Genomic DNA, 8661 nt, shown 5'->3' on the forward strand with positions numbered 1-8661 from the left:
ATAATTTGATAAAACTTTATATTCGTGTTCAAACTCTCAGGAAAAAAAATTAAAGAGCTTACTTGACAAATGTATCAACCACAATCCAACATTATTTCACATACACCTATACTGTGTTTATTGTTTAATATAATTATTTACATAATATTTACAGTGAAAAATGGATGCTTTTCTTCCAAGATTGGGAACAAAATAGAGACTTTTTTTCTTCCTTTCGGGAGGCACTTTTTTTCTTTTCTCTTCTTTTCTTTTCTTTTCTTTTCTTTTCTTTTCTTTTCTTTTCTTTTTCTTTCTTTTTTTTCTTTTTAGTCAAGGTCTCACTCGGGAGCCCTAGGCTGTCCTAGAATTCACTATATAACCCAGGCTTGGAACTGGTGACAACTCTCATGCCTCAGACTCCCAAGTGCTGGGATTACAGCGATGAGCCCCATCCTTGCCTCTGGCTACTCTTTTTTCAGTAAATATATTGCTGTAACTTTTAGCAGTGTGACCAGGGAGAGTAACGAAAAAGCAGCTATAGACCAGCAATTAATAAACTGTCTTTATATTAGATGGCATGATTATTATCTACAGAACTAAATCCCAAGTAATCTACAAAAATGCATCCTAAACTAATCAGTGAGTTTATGAGAGAAACGCACAGAAATCAGTTTTGCTTCAACACAATAACAGACAAGTGGGTAACCCCTTCCTAAATGTAAAATGGTATAAACCCCACTCTTCCTTGCTCAAAGGAAAGCCAAACACTTAGCCATGAGATCAACAGAGCATGTGCCAAACTCACATGGTGAACACTACGAGATGTTGAGGAGAAAAAATCAAAGAGTCTAAGTGAGTGGGGAGATGTCCCATGTCCACTGATTGGAACAGTGTGTAAAAAGCTACTTGTAGGGGCAGATACTGGAAGTGAAAAATGAAGGATACACTATGCAAGTTTTCTCTGAAGTCAGTAAAAAACGTCACGAGGCATCATGGTTTGCACACCTGACATATGATTGGGACAAGCCCGTGAGGAGATTGTCCACTGATAAGTACTCAGTGCCCAGTCCTAAGTGGGATATCTGTATCACCCACTTCAAAGCTCAGGGAACATCATGGAAGAAGGAAAATGTAATAACCAGAGGAAGTGGTGGCGGCACGGTAGTGGCTTGGTGATGGCTTCGTGGTGGTGTGGAATGTTGACTTCTGGGAATGCCATGGCTGTTGTACCTTTAACACTCAGCAGCTGTGACTATCCGAACAAGATCTGTGTAAGATTTGCTTTGTCAACACTCTGTCGTGGAAAGGGAGGGAACTAGCGAGACCTCACTCTCCATGAAGACGTAACACAGTTAATGACTGATGGTGGAGGGAGAAACATTTTCTTCATGGCATCGCCACTGACAAGGGGAACACACTTCTAAAACAATGAAAACCAATGAGTCACAGAGAGAAAAGAAAAAATAATCCGTGGATGTGGAAAGGAGGTTAGGAAGAATAAACTGACAGTCGAGTGGGGTGAGTGTGATGAGAACACATTATGTTTATGTATGACAATGCCATAATGGGGGTTAGAGAGATGGCTCAGCAGTTAGCAGCACTTGTGGGGCCCTTGTTCAGTTCCCAGAATCCACATGGTGGATTACCAACTCTAACTCTAGTTCCAGGGCATCCAATACCCCTTCCACCCTCCACAGGCACTGAACATGCATGTGGCACACAGACATACATCCAGGCAAAAACACTTACAGGCATAATCCTGTGTGCGTGTGTGTGTGTGTGTGTGTGTGTATGTATATACATATATACATATTTACTATAGGTGGAGAAAATCTTTAAAAAAATGTATTAATAAATCTAACCCACGCTGTAATCTAGCCTCCTCTATTTTAACTGTGTTGTGTGCACTTATGCTTGTACCTTCAGTGAGACAAAATTGTCTAACATAAAAAAAAGGAAAAAAACCTGTTAATAATTCATACGACTACTACAGACACTGCTTTGAAAAGTGAAAAACAGAAAGATTGTTTGTCTGATGCCTGCAATTCAAACCATCATAGAAGCAATAACTGACCCATTTGTGGGAAGTCAGAGACATCAGTACTGTCGTTAGCACAGCCTGGAGCCAGCAGGAGCCAGGGTTAATCTCCGCCACATGGTGACTGTGGCCTTAAGCAGGAAGTTCCGTCTTCACCAATGCCGTATGCATAGTCTGTAGACTAGGGCCAATTGTGCCTATCTCTGTGGATTTCTGTAAGATTATATACGATTAAGGACAGTAATGGACATGAAGCATCAAGTTTAGGGCTTTTGGCCTAGAGTCAATATAAATACCTGCTTTGAAATGTGGCTGAAGGATACAAGTTGACTCTCTCGTGAGAGACTTAAATGGAACCTGCAGGCCATCTGAAGAAGAGTTCACAAATGGGCCGAGGCATCAATCAACCACTTCCAAAACCTCCTGCCAGTCTCTAGAGCCCTGCAAGGAACAAGCTGTACTCAGTTGGAGAAGCTTCGGCGTGTTTGTTACACAATGACTTTGATGTCTTTACACACTGTGCCTCAGTGATCGCTCACTAATGGAGCCAGCGTCTCTGCCTTTGTTGGGGCCAAAGGGAATCACACATAATTACAAGATGACACTCAGGATTTGTCAGAGAAAGAAAAAGAAAATTCTCAATTCAATAGATGGACTTAGTAGATATAAGTTTTGGCAGGTGCCTTTCTGACATATCTCATACAAAATGGCTCAAATATGTGTTCTTTGAAGACATTTGTCTTTTAAGTAAAAGAGAATTTTAAGATTAAAATGAATAATTACCACTCTTAACTGAAGTGCCTCATATACTGTGTAAAAAAAAAAAAACCTCCAAAGTTCAGGGGAAATGGTCTGCAGTCCACAGAACTAACAAGGAATTATACCTGTAATATTCAATGCGATAAGAAGTCAAAAGGCTCAATGCAAGATAAAATTCTTTTTCTCTAGGTGGCTAAACAACAAGTTGGGAAGTTCTCCATCATAGTTAGCTTCATATGTCAACTTGACACAAACCTAGAGCCTACTGGGAAGAAGAAATGCCAACTGAAGAATTGTTCCATTGGACTAGCCGAGCAGTGTGTCTGTGAGGCATTTTCTTTATTGCTAATTGATGTAGGATGGCACGGTCAACTGTGGGCAGTGCAAATCCTAGGCAGATGGATCGACCCTGTATGAGAAAGCTAACTAAACGTGAGTCTGGAAGAAAGCTGCCAGTGAATTGCATTCTTCCCGAGTCTCTGTTTCAGTTCTTGCCCCCAGCTTCTTGCCTTTATCTCCTGCCCTGCCTTCCCTTCACGATGGACCAGTTACCAGGAAGTGTAAACGGACAGAAAGTCTTTCTTTCCCAAATTGCCTTTAGTCATGGTATTTATCATAGCAACAGCAATAGAAGAGCTAAGCAAACAGAGATCTCTCAGATCTGAGGAGAAGTAAAGTCACAGAGCAAACTCTGTCCCCAAACAGAGGGGCAACCAATGATTCCACGAATCACATCCCTCACACACAATTCTCTGCAGGAATCAGAGCCAGGAGAGAGACTGGAGCTGAAGCCAGAGGCTGCCAGCCGGAAGAGGGGTACCACTTTCAGTGAGCTTCACCGCTGGGCCATGGGACTGTTTCTCACTGTAACATAAAAAAAGAAAAAAAAAAACAAATAAACAAAAAACACTTCTATTATTGTCAGAGGAAGGAAAAAATCACCATCTTGAAATGTATCCAGGGATTCACTTCTTGATGAGGCCTCCCTTCTGGACAATTTAATCAGAGCCTAACTAACCTGGGGCGAAGAAAATACTCCACTGCAGTCTCTCCTAGATACCCTGTCCTACCTGGGAGGAAGAGAGGGCTGAGGCTCTCTGGTGAAGCTCAAAGTCTAGGGCATGGACTTATCAAAAGACCAAGACCCAATTGTGTGACCTCAGAGTAACCCTTCCACCCATCACCACAATCTAAGACCAACTCAAAGTATGCGTTTTCTTCTACCCCCACCCCTCACATTGACTGGATATCAAAAAAGCTCAAGACATACCAACAGATAACAGTTTAAGGAGACAGAGCAATGGCCCAAGCAGTATCAGACGTGTCTGGCAGGGAATTTCAAATAACTTAATTGATATGCTCTCAGCAGCTAGAGCAGACAACATGCAAGAAGAGATGGAGAATGTAAGCAGAGACAGAAATTCTAGAACGGGGCTGGTGATGTGGCTCCTCAGGGGAAGGCACTTAGCACCAAGTCTAACAATCTGAGTTCGGTCCCACGGAGAAATGAATTATCTTCTGACGTCCACCATGGCAACCCTGCCTCTGTGAAGAAATCTAAGAAAGAACCAAAACCATCACCGCAGGATGTCATGGTTGTCATGGTGAGCGTACTGGAGTTTAGAGATGGCTGAGAAAAGGAATCCAGTTGGGGATAACTTGACATCTCAGAAGCAAACCAGAAGAGACACAAAAGAGCAAACTCCAGAATGTTGGGGGGTCCCTGCAATTGTTAGGACCAGCAGGACAATAACCTGCGCAGGAGGCAAGAAGGAAATCTGGTTCAACGTGGCTCAGTAGCCAGTGTGGGTTCAAACTTCTAGAGCTTGACGCCAGGAATTTTATTTTTGACATGTTTAAGCACAGTACAACTTTGGAAAAAAAAGTTTTCCAATTATCACAATAAACTCCTCTGCAAAGTTACACGTCTTCTCCAGAGCACACGTGACCTCTTTCTTAAGAATGGATTCTGTTGACTGAGAGACGATGCTCTGGAGTCTGGGATAAACATAATAGTCTATGGAATTCAGGTGCAGCCTGGCCCTGCAGAAATCAAAAAATCACCAGACTACTAACTACATCCACTCTCAGCCTTCCGGGTGGATAACAGGTATATATTGTTGAAAAGGCGGGCCTGTGCACTTAACATTTCTGGTTTTCCTGGGGCTTATCTGTGAGCATGGGGACCTCAGGTCCTCTACATCAGAGTATCCAAGATCTTTGGGACAACAACCAAAAGTTTAACATCTTGTAGTAGAAAGCCAGGAAAAGAAGGAAGAGAAACAGTAACAATGAGAAGTTGTCCAACGTCAGATTCCACACCAGTGCTCTGTGAAGAGCGGAAAACTAGAGCAAATGTAAAAACCACAAAGAAAACAACACAGTCATATTTGTGTAGATAAAGCCTGAAGGAAGGAGATACATAGGGAGAAGCAAGGGAAATCACCTACTTCCCCAGACACAAGAGACATGTAAAATATAAAATTAAAAATGTCTGATTTATAGTCACATTAAAAAAAAAGGTTATACACGTAACAAAAGAGACACAAACTCTATATTGGAAAATATACGATACTCCGATGAAACAAATCAGTGAAGAATCAAGTTGAGTGTAGAGATGGCCCGTGTTTACGGGTAGGAGCTGTTCAGCAATGTCAAATACCAGTTCTTCCTAATGGCAGCTTTGATGCAACTGTAGTACCTGACCAGGTTCTTTTGTCTATTTCTGAAAATGGATAAGGACATCCTATGAAAGAGTAAAGGCTGATGTAAAGATGGTGCCACTGAAGGAGAGAGATAAAGTCATGCATGGATGGTATGTGTCTTCAAGAGGCGCCAGGAAGCTACCGCAATCAAGAAGATGCGCAGAAAGAAGTCACTAAAGGAGACGAGAGAGGGCAAAGTCGGTGCCACATCAATGCTGGTGAATGATCTTTGGCAAAATAAAAATAAATTCTCAAAAACCGCTAAATTATAAAATTTCTTGACAGCATAAGGAGTCAATCTAATTTTGGGTTTGGCAGTGGCGGTTTAGATATGACATTATCTATGGCACAATTCATGACAAGATGGACTTCATTAAAATTAAACACTTAATAGTTTTAAATGACATTGCTAAGAAAATGAAGAGATAAACCAAGGCTGGATGGAAATAGTTATAAAAAAAATTGACAGTAGAATGTTTTCCAAATATTGAAAGACCATTGATGTTGCGCAATGCACATTACATTTATTTTAAAACTAGAATATGTAAAGAACTTTCAAAATTAGACAATGAGTACAACCTGAATAAAGCTGGGTAGAAGACTTTTTAAAAAGTATATGCATATAGTAAATGAACATGGAAAAATGTACAAGATGAGCCGTTATCAGGAAGAAGCAAGTTAGAACAAAAATAATATATTTCTATATTCCTATGAAAATGGACAATTTGGAGCCTGATACCACCAAGGGTTAGGGAGGGGATGGAGCAACTGGAGTGCTCTCATTCATTGCTGGTGAAAACTCAGACTGTCATGACTGCTGCTGAAGACCATTGTCCATATCGTATACAGCAAAGTGCTCATATGGTGCATTTCACCAACCACACTCTTTATGTCCATACAGAGCCTTGCATCTGAATATTTATAATGGCTTTGTTATTAGTTGCTGGGATGTGCAAGCAGAGAAACTGTCCTTTCAGAGACAAATGGGCCAATAAATTTTGGTACACAGTGATAATGGAGTATTATTCAAATTACTTACATCATGAAGAGACGTGGACAACTCCTTATGACACACTCATAAGTGCAGGCGACAAATCTGGAATGCTTATGTGCTGCACGATTCAAACTTCATAACATAACATTTCATAGTATCCTAGAGGGGACAAATCTGTGGACACTGTAAAAAGATCAGTGGTTTCCAGGGGCTGTTGAGGGAAGAAAGAACAAAAGGCCACTGGAGTTTCTTTGAGAAGATTCTGGAATTCTCTGTACAAAGCTGAAATGATGGATTCAGTCATTATTCACTTATACAAACCCCTTAGGTATGTAACAAGAGTGAGTTCCTGTCAGTGATGGCCTCTGAGTGATAATGGTGTGTCAATGTATTGAGCTCCAGGAGATGGATAATGGCAAAGGGAGAGGCACCACCTATGTTGGAGCAAAAGGCCCAGGAGACCTCTGTTTTCTCCTCTCAACTCACTGGAACCCTAAAATGTTCTTTAAAAAATAGTATATTTCTAAACAGAATAGATTTGAAAAGATAATTTACAAGAAAAGCTGCACGAGCGGCTGATGAACCCACAAAAGGATGCTCAGAACTTGGAGAGTCAGCAGGAGCTATGAATGCAAACCACAGAAGAGGTGCCATTTCACACCCTGAGACCTCTGAGAAGCTACTACTGAAAGGAGGTGTGGAAGGGCAGAACTCAGAGGAGGCACTGCTAGCAAGGATGAAAACTTAGAGACACTTTTGGAAAAGTTTGACAAGTTTGCATAAAGTTATTACTACACAACTCAGAAAGTCTACTTTTAGATATTTAGCCAAAATTAAGTCTTTGTTCACATAAATATTCACAGTAGACTTACTTGTAGTAGTCCCAATTAAAAAAATATGTATCAGTAGTGAATAAGTAAATTGTGGCATATTTAGAGATTAGAATACTACTCCATGATAAAAAAAAATGACATCTGTAACAAACTGATAAATCTCAAAGATTTGCTGTCTAAAATAAGTCACATTCAGAGTATAAACAAAAAATCTATTTATGTGGAAGTACAGTTTATATTGTCAGGTTTGTGAAGCTAAAACAGGAAGATTACAAGCTGGAAGCCCATCTGGGCTACAGCGTGAGGCCAAGGCCATCCTGGGCAACTCAGCAAAACCCTGCCGCAAAATAAAGATGCCAGAAAAGGTTGGGGATATAGCTCAGTGGTATAACAGTTGCCTGGCTTATGAAATGTACTGGATTCCACAGCACAGACAGGCGATAGATTAAATAAATAAAAAGAAAGAAAGCAGACTCATGGCTACCCAAGTACAGGAGGGCTGGGTGTCTATATGTGTGATATTGGCCTAATGAAAGTACTGGTGACCTATGAGTAGGCTGTATGTTCTCTTGACGTACAGGGCACTTTATGGAAATATGTCTCACTAAAGTTCCCTTAAAAACTTGAGTCCTGGGATTTAAGACAGCTCGGTGGGCAAGTGCCTGTTGCCAAGCGTAAAGACCTGAGTTCAATCTCTGGGACCCACATGAAGGAAGGAAAGAATAGACTCTCAAAAGTTGTCCTCTGACCTCTAGTTGTTCACTTGATACACGCACAGTCTCTCTCTCTCTCTCTCTCTCTCTCTCTCTCTCTCTCTCTCACACACACACACACACACACACACACACACACACACAGAGGCATATAATACACAATAGATAAATGAAATGTAATAGTAATTTGAAAAAAAAAAAAAACAAGTCTGTACTCATTTCACAAATAAGACAACGAGCCTCTGTGAATTCCTTTGGAAATTACCACACTATGTAGACAGTATTCTGGGAATGTTCAAAGAGAAGGTATTATGTACGAGTATTAGTCACTTTCCTGATGCTGTGATAAAACACCATGGCCAAGAGAAACTTGTGTAAGAAGGAGTTATTGTAGCTTATAGTCCCAGAGGAATAGGATCAGAGTTCATCATAGCACTAGGCTCGGGGCTGCGGCAACAAGCTGAGAGAGAGAAAGTTACCTTCAACCATAAACATGAAGGAGAAGGAGAGAAAGAACCAGGAGTTGGGTGAGGCTGTAGACCTCAAAGTCTGTCCCCAGTGATATACTTCCCCCAGCATGGTGGCTCCACCACCAGCTGGAAAGCAATTTTTCAAACACCTGAGCCTCTGGGGAACACTG

The 8661-nt window shown here is 41.0% G+C and overlaps 1 long non-coding RNA gene across 1 annotated transcript in view; it reads right to left on the reverse strand.

The window, feature by feature from the left end:
• Window positions 1–307: 307 nt before the first annotated feature.
• The window catches only part of Gm38404 (predicted gene, 38404), an 11782-nt gene continuing 3428 nt past the window's right edge, over window positions 308–8661 (reverse strand). Inside the window, exons 2-4 of the long non-coding RNA NR_073373.1 lie at window positions 6521–6686; window positions 2341–2458; window positions 308–2230 (exon numbers count right to left, since the gene is read on the reverse strand). This is a non-coding gene — a long non-coding RNA (predicted gene, 38404). The remainder of the gene's footprint in view (window positions 2231–2340; window positions 2459–6520; window positions 6687–8661) is intronic.

Source organism: Mus musculus, chromosome 6 (genome assembly GCF_000001635.26).
Source record: "Mus musculus strain C57BL/6J chromosome 6, GRCm38.p6 C57BL/6J".
In the NCBI taxonomy this organism is placed as follows: Eukaryota; Metazoa; Chordata; class Mammalia; order Rodentia; family Muridae; genus Mus; species Mus musculus.